Below are 23,069 nucleotides of genomic sequence, written 5' to 3' on the forward strand. Positions count from 1 at the left end.
CCCAGGGTCTCAGCGTTGCCGGCTCAGTGCTCCGACCTCTGGCTGTTAGCGAGCAGAGATCTGGGTTCCATTCCCAGCGATGGGAAACATTATAGCAAGCATCGTGTGTGCGTATATAAATGTACACGTGCGTGTAGATGGTAGGGGTGGGTGAGTGGAGCCTCGAGGCTAGTGCACTGTGCTACAGAGCCAGCGACCCGGGTTCAATTCCTGGCCACAGCTCACATCAGTGTCAGGCGACATCTGAACCGGTGCTTTGTAGGCGCGAGCACCTGTTAAGCTGACATGGTGTACGAGGGTTGGTACGGTGAGCGTCATTCCTTGTTGCCTTTGTCTCTCTCGTGCTGACGTCTCCCAGGTCTTCCATTCTTCCCAGGTCCCCCGTGCCCCCAGGCCCCCTGAGTGCCTCACAAATCTCCCGTGTCTCCCCGGTCTCCTGACAGACGTGGTGAGACTGGGAAGCGCCGCTCGTTCCAGGCACTGGAACTGCCTTCACGAATTCGAAGCCAGTGCCGGTAATGTCCTCACTTGTCCCACCTCTGACACGTGCAACCAGCGCGCGCCAAAACAAACACCGCACCGAGTTTGGAATCAGCGCGCGCCGCGGTTTACTCGGCGTTTCACAATCAACACGCAGCGCGGCGCATCGCCCGCGTCGGTCGGACCGACAGACGGTACGAGCCCTTCCCATTTCGCCGCCCATCGCGACCCCAACCGCTGGAACGATCGGCAAGCCACCGCCGCCACCGCCGCCACGAGCGAAAATGAATGATGCGCTCCGAAAGGGGCTCGGCAACCCCGCGGCGCAAGCCGCGCGCCGCGGCTCCTAAGGAAAAGCGGGCAATTCCCACGATTAGATTTGCGTTCGTTTCATTTTCCTCTCTCGAGCTTCGAGCGTCGCTGCGACGCGAGGTTTGGCGGGGGTTCGGGGCGGTGGCTCGGGGTTGGGACGCCATTTGAAATATCTCGGAGCCACGCTTCAAAATGAGATTTTGCAGAGATTATATTTTGGCGGCAGCTCGCGCACGCGAATGTGAAGCGTAGTGGTGGGTGAGCGCGGTGGGGCGAGGTGGGGTGGGTGAGCGCGGTGGGGCGAGGTGGATGTTAGTGGTAGCTGCAAGGGTGGAAAGTGGGTGAGGACGATGGAACAGACCCCCCCACCACCACTCCCCACTTACCCCAAGAAAAAACAAATACCTTGGCCGACCACAATTGGTGGCGTTAACCATCTCAGGAGCACGCCAGCAACCCCTGCAATCATTTCCTGGAATTTCGGCTTTCCCCATCGTCCGGTCCGTCCTCGTGAGCCCAGTACCCCCCTTCCCCCTTCCCCTCGCGCCGTTCCTCACCGCTACGCGAGCAGCCCGGGGCTCGCCTGCACATCCGTAGCGGACGCGAAGCCGCTCCAAGCCACGATCGATCGTGTCCTCCCGCTCGCGGTTCGACGAGACGCCCCCCCCCCCCACCGACTGTCACGCGAGCGAGGGCTCCCGGGGTCCCGTGTGGACCCCGGGAGCCCTCGGCTTCCTGCGCCGTGGCACTTTGCGCGGCACTTTACCAACAAAAATGTTTCGCCGATTATCGGCGCGATTGCACGCTGGCCGTGTTTAACGCCGCGCTTTGCTGACGCCGGCCAATAAAGATAACCGAACAAAAGAGGAAACGGCATTTGGCGGCTTTGTTGTTTTATTTTCTTTTTTTGCGGCACGACCGCCGCGCGCGCATCGGCCGCAGCGGTTCACGCGAGCCGGGCAAACCCCGGTTCCCAGAGCGAGGGTTGCAAGGCTGCGGCCCCCCCCGCCCCCCGCCACCGCCGCCGCTCGGCTCTCACCTCGCTCCGGCACGACGACGGCGGCGTAGGGCGTTGGCCGCCGTGTTTATTCTGCGCCGCTTCAGAGTTATGCGGCCTTTTCACGGCAAACCGGTTACTCTGCGCGGAAGCCCGCGCTCGGACTAAATCGCTCGCAGAATCTTTACAACGGCGATGAACGTTCATCGCCGATTGCCGAAGGACGGCAATGTCGAACGAAAGTTCTATTTTCAGTGTGAGCAGAGGGCTCGGGCCCCCGCCGTCACCGGACCGATCGTCGTCGCAAACCTTCCGCCGAGTTTGTTTGAGATAATTAGAGAAACATTCGTAGCGGTAACCGCAGAATAAATCGACAAGAACGGTAAATATTCTCCGCGGTTCTCTCTCCGTCGCCCCGCGCAACAATCCACGACACAGCTTCAACCACCACAACCACGATCGACTGTCACTATCACAACTGTGACAATCATAACTCAACCGGAATCACCGCGACCGCACCACGACCTCACCACTACCACGATCACCACAATCACGATCACCACAGCCACATTTAACTGTCACCATCACAACTGTGACCTTCACAACCGCAACTCAACTGGGATCACCACAACCGCACCAGAACCGCACCACAACCGCGATCGTCACAACCACATCACAACGGCGATGTCAGTGTGCTCGAGAGAGAGAGAGCAGGGCTGCTCCCTGTGCGGGCTGCGTAACCCTAGACGCACGCTTGATTTTAACCACTTTCACATTCCACGAGGAGGGTGCCACTAACGCGGGGTTTAGCCGTGCGGCGGCGGTTGTGGTGCCGGTTGCGGTGGCGGCGATTGGACCGCTTGTGGTGGTTGCAGTTGAGATGGTTGCAGCGGCTGTGTTTGCGGTTGTAGCGGCGGTGGCGATGGCGGTTGCGGTGGTGGTACGAATTATCGTTCGTGTGAACATTCTTGACGCACTACTGGCTCCAGAAAAAAATATATATAAAAAAAAAAGTATTTTAACAAAAAATGGGACTGGCCGAAAAATTGCCAAGTGGGACCCTCTTGAAAGGCCGCCACGAGCATCGCCAAAGTCAAAGGGCCTTTCTGGGCGAACAAAGTAAGAGCGAGCGCAGTGCGATTGTAGCGCTGATGACAATAACGATCGCGAGCCTCCCCGCCGACACGGGCAGTTGGAGGAAGGAGGAGAGCCAAGCAGGCACGAGCCGTGACTACTCCGGGCCAAAGGCGCGCCGGCTAAAATGCGGCTCCTCCTCCTCTTCTGCGGGAGACACCAGACAATGACGCCAGACAATGACACGGGAAACAAATTGGGGGAATGTTTCTCGTCGACCCCGATTCGCATAAAGCAACGGCGGCACAAAGAACAATGACTTCATTAATCCCCGATGGGCGCACGCGACGCATAATAATCCCGCGCCCATTACTCTAATTGCTGCAGGGCGACGGGGCCTCCCGGTCCCCCCATCGCTCACCCGGCTCCCCGCACGACTCGCAACGTCGACGATTTGTGGTGGGGGTGAGGATGGGGTGGTGGGGGGCGCCATGCTCGGAGGGGTCACAGCTCGCAAGGGGCTGGGTGGGGAGATGGGAGACTGGGGGGCGTCCCGTCTTGTCAAATTCCCGCACGGGGAAGTTTCAAAAGCGTCTCTCGAATAAATACCGCTCCGAGCGAGACTTGGAACGTCACCAAATTCCCCTAGATGGGAATACGCGGAGCGCTCGCGAGCGGTACTCGCCGCTTCCTCCCCCCGCTCCGTGTCCACGAGCAGGCACGACGACCGTGTTGCCCGCGTTCCCGCGTGCCCGCGTTCCCGCGTGCGTGCATGCGCTCGAGGCTGCCAGTGCGAAGCTTCGTTAAAATCGCCGGAGGTGTCGGGGGTCTCCGTCGGGGTTGGTGGCCAGGACCGGGCTCGGCCACTTTTGTCTCCCCAGCGCCGATGGTTAAGCGGCGGAACCAGGTGCTCGTTTCAGGCCGAGTGGACCGGGAAGAGGTCCAGGACCGGTGCAGATATTCGCCACCGAGTCGAACCGGGGTTCCGCTCGCCGCCGTGCCGCCACCGCTCCCCACGCGCACGCAGAACTCTGTGCCCCTCTCTGACCACGGCTAACCTGGCGCGGTCATAACGAATAAAAGTAACCGCTTCATTTTGAAGAGGGGGGGTTGTTTGTTTTTGTTGGAATGTTTTCTGCCGTCTCGTGCAGGAGTAATTCTGGACTCCATGAGGAGTGGGGATGAGGCAATGGAGGACGGATCTCTCTCTCTCTCTCTGCGCTCCAACTCAGTTCCCGCACTCAATAGCCGCCATTGTATCGGAAGCCGCTGCCGCTCTGCCAAATCTAGGTCAGCGCCGCCTTCGAGAAACAGACGGCATGCGGCTCGCGGTAACACGCACAGGCACACGCGCACTCGCGCGCAGGCACACGAACACATACACACGAACGCATACACACGCGGGCGCACTCGCGCACAGGCACACGGGCACACGGGCACACGCGCACGCGTGTTCACAGGCCTCGGCACGCCCGTCAGACCTCACACAAACAACCGCTGCCTCGCAATCAATCCCTCCCCCCTCTTCCACCCATGTGAGTGAGGGAGAGAGGGAGGCATCCCATTGCGATCGGCCTCTTTGGGAAAGGAGACCTGGGATGTAAACACAGGGCAAAGTTCAACGGCGTGCGTTGCGCGCGACACAAAGTGCACGATGCGCCTCCGGCACGAGGACGCGCGCACTCACGCGTGCGGAGTAAACGCCGCAACGTCGTCACGAGGCCGCGTCGCCAAGCGCTCCGGAGGAAGAGGCGGCCGGCAGGAGGGGTCCCCGGCCGAGGTCTCCGCATTAGCCGAGTCGAGCCCCGTTTATCGCCGCGTCCCGGATTTGGGAGTCGTTAGCGGGTTAAGCACGTGCCACGTCGGGCCACGTCATCAGCGCCGGATCACGGCGCAGCGGCGTCTGCGGGGATCATCGCCGCCATGCCGCCATCGCTGCCTGTGGTGCCGGCAGGGACGCCGTGGAGAGAACTCCGGGGCCCAAAGTGGGCATCCCGGAAGACGCGGGGCACAAGAAGTGGCCGTAGAGTCCATGGCTCGGGTAACACGACGGCCAACCAGAGCCCCAACCCTACAGACCCGTGCCCTCAGTCCTAAGCTCTAACCGCGACCATAAACCCAAACCGCAAACCATGACCACAAACCCAAAACCACGAACCATAAATCCTCACCCTCAATAACTTAGAACCTCTAACCTTAACCCACTAGCCAAACCCTAACCTAGCCCAATACTCACTCTAAATGGCTAACCCTTACGCTAATCTCGAACCCTCCCTGCACGTATCACCCCCTCTGATGGGGCAGACATCTGCTCGGGGATCGGACACAAATCCGCGGGGACAGGAGTGCCAGGTTTCTTTCCCCACATCAGAGAGGGCAGTCGTCATCATCGTCATCAGCCAGGGTCAATCTACTGCTGGATGCCGGAAGTAGTAAAAAAATCAAACGTCTCCCCTTCCGCTGGGATTTCTCGGCAGGAGGAAAGGCTCAGGAGGATACCCGCATGCCAATTCATCCGTGACACTACTACCCGAGCATCCCACAGTGCCTGGGAGGTACAATGGATTATTCACACTCGCACACACGCACGCACACACGCGCGCGTGCATGGACATTTTAAGAGAGGTGGTTTTCAGAGGTGGAAATTTGGAGTGCCTATTGCCGGCACAGAAATCTCGGTCACGCGCACATTCGCCGTGCCGTTCAGTGGCCGTTCTACACACGCGCGCACACACACACACACGTGCGTGCGCGTGTGTGCGTTCGCGTGTGGACGCACTATGGCCTTCATGGGTGCTCGCTAACGCACACACACACCCGTGCAGACGAGCACACGTACAAACATTTTTACCAGGTTAGGCCCACTTTCTCAGAAGCGACCAGGCCATGATAGTCCAACGAAGTGGCTTATCGTGTGGAAATTCATAGCAGCCAAATACTCTAAACGCGTGTTCCGGAATGCGGGGGACAAACCCTTGAGTACCCGGAGAAAAATTATACAGGCGTCAGGGTCGGGATCGAACCCACAACCTTCATAGGTGATCTCATAGCGATCACCACACGCCTTCATCTCCTCAGTGCCCATGTTTACACACCGCATGAGCGGTCATCGTTTAAGGCCGAGTCGAACTAGTCTCACACACACACCCACACCTGTACACAAAGACAAGTGCCCACACACACTCGTACGCCCACAACAGACTGAACGCTGAACGTGCGTCTCCGTCTGTGTGCCCATGGCTCTCCGCACAGACACACGCAGAGCGTTTGTGCCGCGGTCAGCACACTCCGCTACAATCCCGACCACCCAAGTTCGATTCTCGCTCACGACCAATGCCGATGGCGTATATTTGAACCAGTGCTGGGCCTTCCCCAGGTCGACTCGGCTTGCAATGAGAAGCCGGCGGGGTGTGTCAACATCGGCACCGGGGAGACAAAGTGGGCCGGATGCGGCGCTGCCCACCCGCACCCTCGTGTGCCACAGTGCTGGCGCGCGTGTCGCCCGTGCAGAGGCGACGCGGGCGTTCTTTGCGTGCGTCGGGGTCTGCCCACCTCCCGCGCGTAATGGACTTCTCCACTCTTGCCCAATCCAAGCCCCCTTTGTCTCGGGGTCTCCTAGCGACCCCATTCACCGCCGCCGGCTCACGGCGCCGCCGAGTGGTGCTGCCGCCGCCGCCGCCGCTGCCCCCGCCCTGGCAGTGAACGGGCGGCCGCCGGGCAAACCTCAACGGCCACGGCCGGGCAGCCTCCCGGGCGCTAACCGGGCTAAAACCCACCGAGCTCACGACATCCGATTTCAATCGGGCGCATCCAGGGAGGTTAAACAGTAAACGCAGTGTGTACGCGCACACAGTGCGTACGAATGTGCGCGTGCTGAACTTCTTTCGCGCCGTACGTAGCCGACCGTGCTCATGGGAGGTGCGCGCAGGGAGGAAACGTCGCGCCGACTCTTGAGCAAAGCACGGACGCGTCGCGGCCCGAACGGATGATGGCTGCTGGTCGAGGCTCACGATATGAGCGGAAGTCAAACAGCGAAAGCGCACGAAAGAACGCTCACCACGAACACGGAGCAGCGGGTGGATCGCTACAGCGTGGGGTTACAAGGAGTGGAGCCCGCTTGGGAAGACTTTCATCCGGCAGCGGATTAATCATGGCCGATTATGATGACGATGATGAAAGTGGTAAATAGGCATGGGTGGTCTGCGCTGCACGCTGCTGACGTGACTCAAATTTGAAGGCCTCTCAAAAGTCATCGCTACCTCTCGCAGCCTCACGACGAAACCGCACACTAGCCGGTTTCATCGCTCCATCTCTGTGGCGGAAGTCATCGAGCACCTTGTCACGTTTGGCTGCTGCTCCGTCATTTGTCTCGACCACCGGCCACCGTCCCTCTCGCACGTGACGTGTCCTGCTGCCCAAGCCCGTCTCGTTTTGTCGAGCGTTCAGTATGGGGTCTTCAACCTGCGCTTGTTCTCCATTCCACGCGTTCCTTTTTCCGTCTCTGCGTTCATGCAAGAACGCACCTCTGACCTCCGCGGGCTTCTTTACGCGCTTTTTGCAGATTTCGTTCCGCTCTTTCCGTCATTGCGTAACGTTACAACCCGGGCACGTGGGCTAACCCCCACGGTGACCTTTGCGAGAGCTCGCTCACGGGCGTCTAGTTGACATTCTCGCGTCACGAACCACGGGCGCCAAACCGCAACGCGCCCCACGCTCCTCTGCGACCCGGCCGACACCGCATGGCCACGAGTTGTGGCCGCGTCGGCTCCAACGCTTCCTGGCCTACCAACCCCGCGAGGCCCGCTTCCCGTTTGGCTTCGCGGTCGCGGGTTTCAGTCACGTACGCCTTCACGCACGCCTTCCCCCTACCACTTCATTTTTCGATTTCTCCCATCAAGAGCGAAATCGTCTCTTCATTTACTGAAGACCTTTTATTCCTCGCCGGACATTCTTGCGTGTCGCTGGAAGGTGCACGGACCGCAGCAGGCGGCGTGTGACTCGTGGCCTCGTGGCTATTGAGGCGGCTATACTGGATGCGTTGTGCCCGGCGTGGAGTTATCTTTCAGACCGCCGGACCTGGCTCAAATTAAGCTCCGCTCTCACGAATAACTCCTCGGAGATGACATCATCAGTTGGGGAGGAGAGGCGGTGCAGCGGTCGGCACACTGCGCTACGAGCCCGGCGACCCGAGCGCGATTCCCGGCCACGGCTAACAAACACCAGCGTCGAGTGACATCCGATCCGGCCGTTGGTCCAGCTCTGGCGAAGTCAGGCCAAGCAATCCCAATGACTCACATAGCACACGGAGGCCTTCATGCAGCAGTGCATTTAGAAAAAGAAAGTGCGTGTCTACATACGTGCATACACGCACGCGTGTACGTATGTACGTGCGTGCGTAATGAGAACCCCGTCTCCGTGTTCTCATTGCCATGCGGGGGGGGGGGGAGACTGCAGGAGTGATAGTTTAGCCCCCATCTGTTTGCTTGTGCGATGAGATCCAGACCACACATGCGCAGCCGTATAGATTTTACATCCATTTCATACGAAACCCATTTCCTGCTCCTCCGACGCAGCGAGTTCCTTCGTGCTTATTCAAGGTTTTCCGACCTTTGCTTTTCATTTACTCTTGCAAATGGGTTCCCGTGCAAATACCCGCGCGCTCCGTCCCATCGTTTTAATTCTCGCAAAAAACGCAAGCAATTTGTATAAATTAAATAACACTGGCGGCGAATTCCATTACAGGCGAGATGCGCGCGCCGCTGCAAAACGCGGCAATTCTGTTTTAAATCGGCAAGACACGGTTTATCCTAATGGGCTCTCACCTGCTGACGATCACGAGCGATAACGATGACAACGGCGATTCGCACGGCGATGCTGCGGCCGAAACGGAGCAACACCCGGGGTAATAACTCTCGCGTAGAGACAGAAACCGATGTTCTCGCTGATCAATCGATCGCCGTCTCTCCGGTGCTGCCAAAACATTTACCGGCCGTGTACCTTACACAGGTCCCGGCACCCGATACCCGGGTCTGTAACGCGCGTCCGTCCGCGCGCGGTGAGAGTCGGCAATGCCCGGTCACGTGCAACCCCAGTGTCAAGTGGAAACTTGCCACAACACCGGTGGCAAATTCGCTTGCTTGTCGCGACAAGAGCACGGTGGCCGGGATTCAAGGCTAAAGTCGGAATGGCAGCCAAAGGAAGTAACGCGCCAGATACACGTCCTCAGCAGAGATGGAACGATGAAATCACCTCGTGCTGTGCAGGCGTGCTGTACGGTTCGCTACGTCAAAAGCCGTGACGGTCTGGGGAGGCCTTCATCCAGCAGCGGATTGGTCATGGCTAATGATGTTGATAGTAACTTAACCTGTCTTGGGCTTCCTCGAAGTCAATTATTCAGCCTCAACTCGATTTGTGAACATCAGCACTGGGGAAACAAAGGCGGCCGGGTGTGGTGTTTTCCACACCACCATATATACAGACAGTATGTGAATGTATATATGAATGAGCCTGTTTCTCTTGATATTTCAGAAGCCAAGCTGGTTCCAGTCTGGTGTGCCCTTGGATGGGAAGACTGCCTGCCAATATCAGGTGTTATAGGCTGCAGCTGCGAGGTGGCCAAGAGATGGGATCAGCAGAGTGTGGCGCTCGAGAGACACGCACCAGACGGCGCGCGCAGGAGTCGTTTAATCACCGCTCACACAAACAGCGCGCGGATTTCACGCGGTGCCCCACACTCGCGAACAAGACGATGAGACGAGACAGCGTGGACTGGGTGGGCCGTACGAGACCGGCAGGGCAGACAGAACAAACGAACCAGACAATGCGAGCAGACAGCTCAAAATACCAAGGCAGACATCTCGCCTCCTTCCCATACCTGGCTCTCCACGTAAAAAAGTGTGCTGCTTTTACACATCCCATCAGCCACAATAAGGCCTTCTGGGAGTTGAATGTTTCAGCAGCATTGATTTAATGCAAGTAAACTCTAGACCGACTTCAACATCCAGTTTCTCATCAGCAGTCAGCTATGCGTGGCCGGCACACATACAAACACACGCACAAGACATTCGTCACTGATGCTGGCTGCGAACTAGGGTGACCAGGATCGTAGCGCTGCATGCTTGCCACTACACCACACGCGCACGTACCTCCACACATGCTCACACACACACAATGCCCAAACAGAAAAGAGACAAGGATCTCCCACAGCGCTTCTAACAAACTGCCGAGGCAAGTGCTGTTACCGAGCACCTATGAAGGCAGGCACGGCACAAGAGGGGGTTGGTGGTGTGGCCGGATTCGCGCTTGGCCACCTTTGTCTCTCCACTGCTGATATTTACACACCGCAGGAGTTACTCGTTTAAGGCCGAGTCAAACCGGTGGAGGCTCAGGACCGATTCAGATATCCACGACTAAATTTGATCACGAGCATAAATCAAACACGGGTCACCGGGTTCGTCACGCGGCACGCTAACCACTACGCCACCACTCCCCATACACACGCATGCACACGCGCTGCCCACACACACACGCAGCCACGCTCGGCAGGTACGGTGCGGGCAGCTGGGGCGTGTTACCACCGCCGTGCGGCGCAGTGGGACGGAATGTCCCCATGGGCCCGCTGGCAGCAACGCCCAGTGACCCTGCCCCGCACCCCACGCGCACACACATGCACGCACGCACACACGCACACGCAAGCACACGTATGCACGCACGCGCGCACCCGTTTCTGCATCAGACATCAAACGACGACGACGGTGAATAATGACGATGGCAAGATTAATTATGGGTGCGTGTAACGATTTGATTCCGTGAGCTCACACGATCGGGCGTGCCACGAATGCGTCCCGCGTGCGCCGCTCTCGCGACACCATCTGTCGCGCACGGCCTCTCGTTCGTATCGAGCCCGCTCGGCGGAGTCTCGCTCGCTTCGTCTGCTCCACCGACTCGCCGCCGACAAGGCCTCTTGTCTATCGTTGATGTTACGAGCTCCATCCGCTTCGAACTGCTTGTACCATGTGCGAGTTATAGATTTAACGTGTGTGTGTGTGTGTGCGCCCGCACTTGTTCGCCGTGTGTCAATTGACACATTAGACATCCAGATGCACCACCTCTCACGATTACCTGGGCTGAATATTTAATTCATTAATGTTCCGCTCGTGTTGACCGTCTCGTGCCCTGTGCGGTTCGTTTTGTATTCGCGTGTTCCGTGCGTCGAGTCGTCGGTGCCGGCTCGCTCTGACGTTTTCATTCGTGCTGTCCGTCTCCTTTGCATTGTCTTTGATCCAGCCTCGACCGTGCCGACTGCCTGCTCCACCGTATCCGTCCGCCCCTCGTGAGCTATCTCATTTCAAGTCAAAGCGATCTTCTGCTCAAAGGAGCATTGCGACAGCGCTCATCGCCCGTCTACAGCCTTGTGCTGGTGGCAGAGAGTCCACGTACGTATGGCGGGGTCGAGTTGACAGCGAACGGGAATGCTGTTGTTTTTCTGAAAAGGTGGTAGTCGTGTTATGGACTCCGCAGGGATGACGGGCTGAGAGCTGACCACCATCCAGGATTTAAACTCACGACCTTCCGATTGCGGGCCACTCGCTCCACCGTTGAGCCACCCAGGCAGGTAACATGGAGTAGTGAGCGATGTCTGTTCCACGCATGCACCGAGAGCGTTTAAAACAAAATATATAAACTTTATAATAAATCAATGGAGGAATCGATTGGGATGGATCGATGAATCGTTAGGACGTCACACGACTGCCCCATCGGTCACCTCGGGGGCGAGGAGGCGGCCGCGCACAGCAGCCATAACGGCGGCGACGGTGCATGCGTCACACAGAGCGCAGCGCCGCTCACCAAACCCCCAATTAACACCGCGCACGTAAAAATTCGGACGCTGTCAGTTATGTTGACAGTGTAAAAAGAGGAACACGTGCATTAGAGAACAAACGCAGGCAAAAGGCAACCATTGCACTGCGGCTTGGGAAGGACGCGTCGCTCGAAACGACGATGGCCACTGGGCATGAGAGGTGACTGGGTGGCAGCCAGAGGCGAGCACGTCCTGAGAGTACGTCCGCCACAGAGATGGAGCGATGAAAACCCCATTGGTGCGCGGGTGCCGGGTAGATCGTTACATCGCAGGACAGCGAGAGGTGGCAACGGCTTGGGCAGACCATCATCCAGCAGTGGATTGATCATGGCTGAGAATGACGACAATGACGATGTAACAGATCAATTCTAACACGGATGACACCCAATCACGTGCCCAGAACGGATGCATTAGCGACGACGCCAATGATGGCTTCGGCTCGACGGGAGAAACGAAGGCGAGCAGCAGGAGGGAAAGAACGAGTAGCCAATGGGACGGAGCCGTGTTGACGAGCTGGATGTGCGACGAGCCGATAACCGATCCTTGAGTCCACTCACCACGAGCTCGCAGAGCTGGGGCGGGAGGGCAGGGGTTAATTGCCACGTGTCTAATCAGTACCTTCGATGATGACCAATTCATCAGCCTCCATAAGCACCGCCCCAACATCGCCTGATCTACCACCCCCGCCAACGCCGCTACCGCTAAACCTGCCACCACCACCCGCACCTCCGTTGGCCCCATTCGTGTTTCCAGACGGCACACAGACGGTGCTCTTAAGACACGCGGTCATGTCACCACGTGTCGTTCGACACGATGGCCGACGTTTCGCTCCACCCTGCTGGGAGCTTCTTAAGGAACGGAGCAGAAGTTCCCGGCACGGAGAGCAAAACGTCGGACATCGTGCGGAACGGCACGTGGCGGCACACCCCGAGCGCATGCCCAAGAGCAATATGGTGGGGAGATAGCAAACCGCGCGTCCCACCGCAGCACCGGCTCCAAGGGGAGCTTACCTGGCCTGTACACACCTGCGTGTCCCAGTCTGTGTGCACACACCTGCGTGTCCCAGTCTGTGTGCACACACCTGCGTGTCCCAGTCTGTGTGCACACACCTGGGTGTCCCAGTCTATGTGCACACCTGCGTGTCCCAGTCTGTGTGCACATACCTGCGTGTCCCAGTCTATGTGCACACACCTGCGTGTCTCAGTGTGCACACACCTGCGTGTCCCAGTGTGTGCACACCTGCGTGTCCCAGTGTGTGCACACCTGCGTGTCCCAGTCTATCTGTGCACACCTGCGTGTCCCAGTGTGTGCACACCTGCGTGTCCCAGTGTGCACACACCTGCGTGTCCCAGTGGGTGCACACCTGCGTGTCCCAGTCTATGTCCACACCTGCGTGCCCCAGCCTATCTGCACACACCTGCGTGTCCCAGTCTATGTGCACACACCTGCGTGTCCCAGTCTATGTGCACACACCTGCGTGTCCCAGTCTATGTGCACACTTGCACATTGACCCTACACAGCACCATATAACAGTGCCCTTTATTTACCCAGGAAAGCCTCGCCGAGCCTCAAGGTTCGTTTCAAGAGGGTCTTTGCTACGTCGGGATGTTTGGCTACGAATTCCTTTCACTGGCTTCGTGGAAACGCTGTCGGAAAAGCCCACCAACAATACGAGAGCGGTAACACTCAGAGGCGGCACAGATAGATTCAATAACGTTCTGCTGTGCTGCTACCTCCTGGACACCCCGCACGCAGGCTGTAACGTCTGGAATTCCTCGGCAGCCTCCCAAGCAAAGTACGATGCAGGCTCTGCTCTGCCGAGTGTCAAAATTCGGCACCTTCAGAGAGCTGCTAAGAATGACACATTCTGTACAAAGAGGTGCATGCTTGGAATTGCACCGAGAGACAGAACGAGGAAATCGTGGATGAGAGAGCGTGCGCAGGTTTACTGACCATCGATAATGGGGCGTGGGCTTGGGCACGACACCGCCGCTGGAAGGGACCTCGACCGGTGGTCGAAACGAACGGCGGCGCGGCAGCCAAGTCTGCAGATCTCTACGCAGGTTTGTGGGTCCCTTTGAAAGTCCCTCGGTGGCGTGCGAGTCTACGGACAGGCGGTGCAAATGCACCGGGGGGGCAGGGCCGGCGACAGACCGCCGCTGCGCCACGGGCGGCGATTGCCGCGAGCCCCCAAAGCAGCGGCCCCGCTCGGCGCGCGGGGCCGCTGCTACCCTGCCGTCGGCGAGAGCGCAGACAGATAAGAGCTCGTTACGTCATTATGACAACGGGGGGAAGCACGACGGCGGATAAGAGCCCCCCCCCCCCTGCAAGGCCGAGCGGGGTCGGCCCGCTCCGGCGGGGAGCCTCGCCCGGCCACACGGACCCAAACTGACAGGGACATCAAAGACTACGGGGGGGGGGACGGGCGGCTTGCGGTGACGCGAGTCACAATGCCCCGCACGCCACCCCCCTCTACCCGCAGCCACCGGCCGGGCCCCATGGCCCCCCATGGCCCCCCACCGCCGCGTTCCACGACTAATTGCTCACACGTGCGGCGCAATCAGGGACGGCTGCGGGGCGCGCAGGTGTGAGGCGGAGAGATGGCGTGCACTCGGACGGTCACGGGACCTGCTGCCGTTGTTGTCGTTTGTGTTTGGTGTAGTGGTGGTGGAGCTGGTGGTGGTGGTGGAGGTTATCGGTGGTCAGTATTGTAGGCGGTGGTGATTTGGTGATGCTGGTGGTGGTAAGGGTGAGAGCAGCGATGATGGCTGCAGCACTGGTGTTGGCGGTGGTGATAGTGGTGGTGTTGGTGACAGTGATGGTGGTGTTGGTGACAGTGATGGTGGTGTTGGTGACAGTGGTGGTGGCGATGACAACAGTGGTGGTGGTGTTGGTGTTGGCAGTGATGAGGCTTCTGATAATAATGATGGTAGTTTTGGTGGTGGAGACGACGGTAGTGTCAGTAACAGTGACGATGGTGGCAGCAACTGCAGTGATCGTGGTGACGACCGATTGCTCATGGAAATGCCCGCTGTGCAGAACTACTCTCGACACCGCAAACCACGCTCCGACCCAAATCACCGAGACCCCAACCACATCCCCAGCCCAAGGTCACGCATGCATGCACACAAAGCACACGCACGCGCGCACATGCACACAAGCACACAGGCACACGCACTCGTGCACACAGGCACACGCGCGCACACGTGCACACACGCGCACACGCACTCAGGCACACGCACTCGCGCACACAAGCACACGCGCGCAAGACAAACATCGGCGCTCCCAGGAGAGATCTCCTCTCACACTCCCACGCGCAGAGACAATAAACAGCGGCCGTGTGTGCTGTGTGTTCCTCCCTACCCAGAACATTTAACAATAATAAAAATAATAACACCGTATTCTCCGGATTATAAGAGGCAATTTCCCCACCTCCCTGCACTTTAAAGGCAAAAGTTGTGGGTGCGTCCGATACTTCGCTGGGTGCACGCGTGTGCATGTGCGCGCGATCAGATCTACGTGACTTTATTGTCACGGTGCACAAGTACTTCCCAGAGCGTCTCATGATCCACAGAACACGGCAATAACTTCAGAGTCGTTAATCAATCCACTGCTGGATGAGGGCCTCCCTATGCCGCGACCACACTTCACGCTGACTGTTGGGGGCAGGTCAACGGGAGCCCCAAGGCTCGTGTTGCCCGGATTTCATAGCGCAGTGTGCTGACCACTGCGCCACCGCTCCCCACCTTTGACCCACTGTCAAAAAAAAGACTCGGAAGTGACGTCCTGCTCCGAAGGCATCGAGGTGCTGGCCATCTCCTGTGTACAGCTTTTCAGGGCAGCGGTGGAAAGTCCACATTCCTACGACAAGGGCGAGTCTCTCCACGTGACAACCACTGTTTTATCCCCCCCACCCCACAGGGTGGTTTCTGGGTCCGAGGGGCCCGGCGGAGTGGCGAGGGACCCCAGGCTCCCGGCAGGACAAGATGGACATCACAGCGCGGGCGGTCTCCTTCAGCCGCCGCTCCGGCCGTGTTGACTCCACGTGTCTGTGTTTACCAATCAAGATGCGTGCAGGGTGTCATTAGCAATTGTGTAATTGGTGTTTGTCAGGAGAATAACAGTAAACATGGAAAGTGGGGAGCGAACACACGTTTATACGCATGGAAGGTGGAACGGTGGCGCAGTGGTTAGCGCACCGCGCTAGGAACCCGGCGACCTGCGCTGGATTTCCGGCCACAGCTAACATCAGTGACGACTGAAGCTGCCGTACCCTGACCCACCACCGTTCACCAAACGACACTGACCAGCATGGTGAAGTATGCCCCTCGTGCGCAACGCCATCCTTACTTAATAGGTGCTTGCTAACAAGCACTTGCCCAAACAGTGTTAAAGGCTATACAGGGAGGTCTCCGCTTTGCAATTACGTAGGTGTGCGAATCGGTATACGAGACGATGTGCGTGTCTGTGTGTGAATGTGTGCATAACCAGAGTTGCCCGTCGCCCGTCCGGCAGCGCGAGGAGGTAGGGGGTTGTTTTGCCGGGCAACTCTGTCGTGAACAATGCTGTGGGGGGAGGTTCAATTCCGATTGGCACCTCCCCTCATGGCGTCTGTGACCACCACAGGGGCTGAACGGGGGCTCTGGACGGGTGAGAGGGGCTGGTAACCCCTCCACCTTAAAAAATGTACCACTAAATTACGTTTAAAATATTTAACTAATAAGCTTGTGCCGGAGGCCCGGGGGGGACAGGCGTCTATGATGTCTCATGGCCAAACCCCAATTGGCGGAGCCAGGAGATTGAATCTCTACCCTGGGGGCTCCTCCAGAAACAACGAAAAGCCACTACATGTGGCCACGTGGAATGTTCGAACGCTCACTGCGGAGGAGAGGCTGCCACTCCTCTGTCAGGAGCTGGACCAGTACCGCCTGGATCTCTGTGGCATTCAGAAGGTCCGGTGGGCCGGTTCTGGCTCCTGCCATCATGAGGGGTGGACAGTCCACTACTCGGGGCAGCAGACTGCCAAACAACAGGGTGTGGCTCTTCTTTTGAACAAAAGAATGAAGGGGGCGTGGGAGCGTGGCAGTGAGGTGTGGGAAGCTGTAAGCCCCAGGCTACTTTGGGCTCGCCTTCCCATCAATCGGAGGCAAGGAGTGGTGGTCGTGGTTTCTTATGCCCCCACCGAAGATGAACATCCGTGGAGGGATGCAGGCAAAGCCGATGAGTCAGATGCCTTCTATGACCTCCTGTCACAGGTGCTGGCTAAAGTGGCCACTCGGGATAGAGTCATCTTGTTGGGTGACTTCAATGCCTGAGTGGCTCATGATGCCGACACCTGGTCTGGAGTGATTGGAGGGCATGGGCCAGATCAGCTCAATAACAACGGTAGGAGGCTGCTAGATTTTTGTGCAGCCCATGGGCTTGTAATTACCAACATCCTGTTCCGGCATCGACGCATCCACCAAACATCATGGATGTATGCCGGGTCCAAGCAAGAACATCTGCTGGACTACATAGTGACGGACCAGCGGATGCGAGCCCATGTTCTTGACACCAGGACCTACCGTGGAACTGATCTGCCCTCTGACCATCAACTTGTCATCTGTAAGATGCGCCTGCCATTCTTCCGCTCCGGTGGTGGGTGTACACCCAGGACCCCATTCCAACCTAAAGTGGCCTGGTCTCAGTTATCTGATGAAAGTTGCAAGCGAGAATGTCAACATCGCCTGCGGCTGGGGTTGGCATCGTCCCCCACTCCTCCTGATGTCGAGGGTAAATGGGCGAGATTTAGGACTGTCACTCATGCAGCTGCATTGGCTGCTTTGGATACGCGGTCCAGACCGCCCCAGAGACCCTGGCTGACAGAAGAGGTGTTCAGGATAGTTGAGAAAAGCGACAGGCCCACTGTCATCTGCTACAGAATCCCACGTCAGAGAATGAGGAGGCTTACCGCAGCCTTCGCTCGGAGGTTCGGAGAGCCGTGAGGCGCTGCAAGGATGGGTGGTGGTCGCGGGTTGCTGAAGAGATGGAGTCTGCCTCAGTGACCCGCGATCACAAATCTCTATTTAACTCCATCAAAAAAGTAACCTGCAACGCCACACCTATTACCATCATTAGGGGAAAAAACGGTGATCCAATCTCCGACCCCCAGGAACAGGTTTGCAGATTTGCTGAGCATTTATGTGAGGTCCTGGGGGAGGGGAGGCTGCGGTACCTCAAATATTGGAAGAAGTCACCCCCTGTGAGTGGCTGGCTGAAGTGCCATCTGTTGAGGAAATGCTGAAGGCAATCCGGAGTCTGAGACCAGGAAAGGCAGCGGGCAGAGATGATCTCCCAAGCAAAATGCTGAGGGAGGGTGGCGTTTGTGCACAGACTGCCCTATATGACATCATAACAACAATCTGGACCACTGGACGGGTTCCGCAGGATTGGAAGGATGCCCTGGTGGTCCCCCTTTTTAAGAAGGGGGACCGCAAAAACTGTAACAACTACAGGGGCATCTCACTCCTCAGTGTGCCAGGAAAGGTCCTGGCAAGGATTATTCAACATCGCCTTGCCAGGCACGCTGAGGAGAGGCTTGCGGAGCCCCAGTGCGGTTTCAGCAAAGGGCGGTTCTGCACAGATGCCATATTTTCTGTCCGTCTGCTACAGCAGAGGTGTAGGGAATTCCAGCAAGATTTACATCTCTGCTTTATTGACCTGGTCAAGGCCTATAATACTATAAGTAGGCCTGGGCTCTGGGTTGTTCTTCGTGCTTTTGGAGAACCTGAACCTCTGCTCACGATCATTAAGGACCTTCATGATGGTGAGCGGGCCCGGGTAAAACTACGTGGCCGGGAGTCAGAACCATTCCCTGTACACCTTGGGGTGCGACAGGGATGTCATCTGGTTCCCACATTATATAACATGTATTTTGACCACGTAGTTCGTGAAGCCTTCAATAGCTGTACCGGGGGAATCTCCATATGGTACAGATATAATGGGAGGTTGATCAATGCTCGGGTGCGGTCAAGGGATGGCTCCCTATTGCTCAACCACGTTATGTTTGCCAATGATTTGGTAATAGCTGCTCATTCAGAGGAGGAGTTGGAGACGCTGCTGCTGAGACTGGAGCGTGCCACTAAGAGATGGGGCCTTACCATCAGCCTCACCAAAACTAAGCACCTGCCTGGGTATTTTGTACCATCGGACACTCCACCCCCACAACTCCCAATCGGTGATGGGGCAGTTGTGGAGACAGTGGAGAGTTTCCCATACCCGAGCAGTGTGCTTATGACCGGCTCCAGTTTAACAGCAGAGGTCTCACTCCGAATCAGTCGAGCGGCAATATCTTTTCATCGGTTGCGTAACGCTGTGTGGAAGCTACCTGGTCTGTCGCTCCGCACTAAGCTTCAGGTCTTCTCGGTCACGGTCATTCCCTCCCTTCTCTACGCTTGTGAAACGTGGACCCCCCCTAATGGAACATCTTCGCCCGATAGAAACATTTAGGCTAGCCTGCCTACGATCCATCCTGGGTTTAACCATGCTGAATTGTGTGAGGAGCTCATAAATCCTTGAAAGATCTGGGCAAGGTCCCATCGGTGAGCTCCTCCGGCAGGCAAGGCTGTGTTGGCTGGGTCATGTAGCCCGCATGCCCATCCACTGCATGCCGAAACAGCTTTTGTTCAGCCGGATCGAGGGGCTAAACGGGCGCGGCACGGGCTAGAGAAGAGATGGAGTGATGTGGTACAGGAGGACGTGGAGCTGAGTGGACTTGCCGATGACTGGTACCAGCGGTGTCAAGATCGGCCGCTGTGGAGGAGGCTCGTGAAGGATGCTACTGGGCAGTTGGAGGTAGTCGCCCTCCAACAACAACGGAGGAGCGACGCTCACAACAACGAGCGGAGCGCCGGGTGGCTAAAGCACAGCAGGTTGGCACAGTAGGGGGCACAGGTGGTGCACCAGCCAGTCATCTCAGTCATCTTAGTCAGTCGACCCGTGGCACTTGGGTCTGCCCCGTGACCTCCTGCCCGCGGTCGTTCGACACTTCACGTGGCCTCAAGGTGCACATGGCCTGGCACAAGCGTCGTGGTGACGTCACCACCACTTAGTGGTGAATGGCGGTTGTTGCTGTATAACCAGTCACTGAATATTTTTCATATTTCAACAGCACTGATGATGTTCGTAGCCCTAGGCCGATGCAGCTGCTACCGCAGCTGCTGCTGCTGCAAGTACCTTGATATTGAACCCATATTTCAGGTATTCAATCACTTCACAACGCCAGCCCTGGCACACGGACCAGACACAGAGACACTAGCAAAGAACAAGACATTAAAGTTGAATAAATGCGAAAAGGGTGGAGAGGTGCACACTCGAAACTGCACCGGGAGACGGGAAGAGGAGCACACGGATTCAAGGACAATAGCGGCAGCCGGCTAGAGACGTGTTGTAGACGTCGCAAGAAAGGACGATGGCCGAGTCTGAAGGCCGAGTCTAACCGTCGAGTATAAAGGTCGAGTATAAAGGTCGAGTCTAAAAGTCGAGTCTGAAGGTCGAGTCTGAAGGTCGAGTCTGAAGGTCGAGTCTGAAGGCCGAGTATAAAGGTCGAGTCTAACGGCAGTCTAAAGGTCGAGTCTAAAGGTCGAGTCTAAAGGCCGAGTCTAAAGGTCGAGTCTAAAGGTCGAGTCTAACGGCCGAGTCTAAAGGTCGAGTCTAACGGCCGAGTCTAAAGGTTGAGTCTAACGGCCGAGTCTAACGGCCGAGTCTAAAGGCCGAGTCTAAAGGCCGAGTCTAAAGGTCGAGTCTAACGGCCGAGTCTAAAGGTCGAGTCTAACGGCCGAGTCTAAAGGCCGAGTCTAACGGCCGAGTCTAAAGGTCGAGTCTAAAGGTCGAGTCTAACGGCCGAGTCTAAAGGTCGAGTCTAAAGGCCGAGTCTAACGGCCGAGTCTAAAGGCCGAGTCTAAAGGTCGAGTCTAACGGCCGAGTCTAAAGGCCGAGTCTAACGGCCGAGTCTATAGGTGGAGTCTAAAGGTCGAGTCTAAAGGTCGAGTCTAACGGCCGAGTCTAAAGGTCGAGTCTAAAGGCCGAGTCTAAAGGCCGAGTCTAAAGATCGAGGATAAAGATCGAGTCTAAAGCCCGAGTCTAAAGGTCGAGTCTAAAGATCGAGTCTAACGGACGAGTCTAAAGGCCAAGTCTAAAGACCGAGTCTAAAGGTCGAGTCTAACGGCCGAGTCTAAAGGCCGAGTCTAACGGCCGAGTCTATAGGTGGAGTCTAAAGGTCGAGTCTAAAGGTCGAGTCTAACGGCCGAGTCTAAAGGTCGAGTCTAAAGGCCGAGTCTAAAGGCCGAGTATAAAGATCGAGTCTAACGGCCGAGTATAAAGATCGAGTCTAAAGGTCGAGTCTAAAGATCGAGTCTAAAGGTTGAGTCTAAAGATCGAGTCTAACGGACGAGTCTAAAGGCCAAGTCTAAAGGTCGAGTCTAAAGGCCGAGTCTAAAAGGTCGAGTCTAAAGGTCGAGTCTAAAGGTCGAGTCTAAAGGTCGAGTCTAAAGGTCGAGCGGCAGGATAAGGAGAGAACGTGGTCGACGGAGTGATAACTCAGCTCGTGTGTCGGCTGCTTAAATGGATCGTTGCAGCTCGTAACCACGAGGGATGGCTGGGGTAGTCCTTCATCCAGCAGTTGATGGATCATGGCTCATAATTATTACTGTACGTCATGTGTGTGTTGTAATATGTATATGTGTGTGTTGTAATATGTATATGTGTGTTGTAATATGTATATGTGCGTGTTGTAATATGTGTGAGTGTCTTTGTATGAACGCCAATGAAGAGCGGTAGTCCGGTGGTTAGCACGCTGCGCTACGAACCCAACGACCCAAGTTCAATAACTGCTCAAAGTCAACATCGTTGATAAATACCTGAATCAGTCCTGGGTCTCCCCTAGGTCAACTCAGTCTTAAAATAGTACCTGGGGCCGTGCGTAAACATCACAATTGGGGAGATAAAGGCGGCCGGGCGTGGTGCTCACCACCCACCCCCTCACGTGCCAACTGGTGGTCTGGTTCACACGAGAAGTGCTGCAACGCCTCTCTGTGTGTGTGTGTTGCTCACGCCCTTCCCCACACCTCCCAGTAGCACGGTTGGCTACGTACGGTGCAACAGAAGTTCAATATACATACATACAGTCCTTCATAGGTGCTCGCCAACAGCACTTCCACCAGGCTGGTAAAGGTTATCGGGGTTTACAACGGGGATCTCTATCTTTGTTTGTGTATGAGCACGTGTCTATAAATATACAACAGGACCGTGCACACGCACGCGTGTATATTAATAAACGCACGTGTGTGTCTGAGCGGTGGCGCAGTGGTTGGCGCACTGCACGACGAAGCCCGTGACCCGAGTTCGATTCTCGCTCACGGCCAACAACGCTGACCGACATCTCATCCCGTAGCTCGTGTGGTGTGTAAACATCAGCACTGGGGAGACAAGGGTGGCGGGAAGTGGATCTGGCCGCACTGGCCTTCGTGAGTGCTCGCTAACAGCACCTGTCCCAAACCGTCTGGAGAATATAACCGTGGGATCTTTGTCTTTGCATTACAAGTCAATTGAACTCTGTTGTGCGTCTGCAAAGCGTCAATTCTCACAGCGGCGGGCTAACGCTGCTGCCGCTGCTGCTGCTGCTGCCACAGGCACCATCGTAGTGCGAACCCGTAATTGTGCCGAGTGACCGGCATGACCACAGTTCATTCATCATCATTGTTGTTGTTGTTCTTGCTGCTTGCTGCTGCTGTGTTACCATTGCAAAGATAGACGCCTCCTAACAGAAACACACCCGACTCTTTCAGCACGTGGTTATTGTGCTCTGCATAGAGCCAGTGGCTCTGAAGAAGGACCAGGGCCCGAAACGTTGGCCTGAGCTTCACTTGCCCGCATGTTTCTGTGTTCATAGGCAGGATGGTGCTCTCGAAAAGCACTTGGCCCAAAGGTCTGTTCAAGCTATACGGGAGATCGTTGTCTTGAATAGCCATGGGCTTCATTTCACACTCGATTATTTCCGGGCCGCTGGTAAACCCAAGTCGTGGGGTCGCGCGCCTATCCCGCCCAAGCCAGAGCGAGGGGTGTCCTGGATGTGGGGTGCCGGGTTCACAGATCTGTTCTGGGGTGCCGACCGGGACAGACCCTGATGGAATGAAGCCCTGGTTCAAGGCGAGTGTTAATGATGACTGCTGCGGCGCTTTGTACTGCAGCACTGCATGACAGCACATTGCCGCACGCCAGGATATTGCACACACTCGAGTGCAATGCACGAAGCACTTCCTGTACGTGCTGCGCACGGGGACTCTGCACTGAGCTGCACTAGTGTGGTCT

At 56.8% G+C, this 23,069-nt stretch overlaps 1 protein-coding gene across 4 annotated transcripts in view; it reads right to left on the reverse strand.

Annotated features, from left to right (window-relative positions):
• LOC116943970 (thyroid hormone receptor beta) overlaps nt 1-23,069 on the reverse strand; it is a 125,395-nt gene that overhangs the window by 88,932 nt on the left and 13,394 nt on the right. The window contains exon 2 of one of the 4 annotated variants that reach the window (XM_076068032.1): nt 273-539. The exons of the other annotated variants lie outside the window; for them this stretch is intronic. The gene's annotated coding sequence lies outside the window, so the exon portion shown is untranslated. The remainder of the gene's footprint in view (nt 1-272; nt 540-23,069) is intronic. 4 annotated transcript variants of the gene reach the window in all.

This window comes from Petromyzon marinus, chromosome 19 (genome assembly GCF_048934315.1).
Source record: "Petromyzon marinus isolate PM22_M1 ecotype Great Lakes invasive population chromosome 19, UKy_Petmar_22M1.pri1.0, whole genome shotgun sequence".
NCBI lineage: Eukaryota > Metazoa > Chordata > Hyperoartia > Petromyzontiformes > Petromyzontidae > Petromyzon > Petromyzon marinus.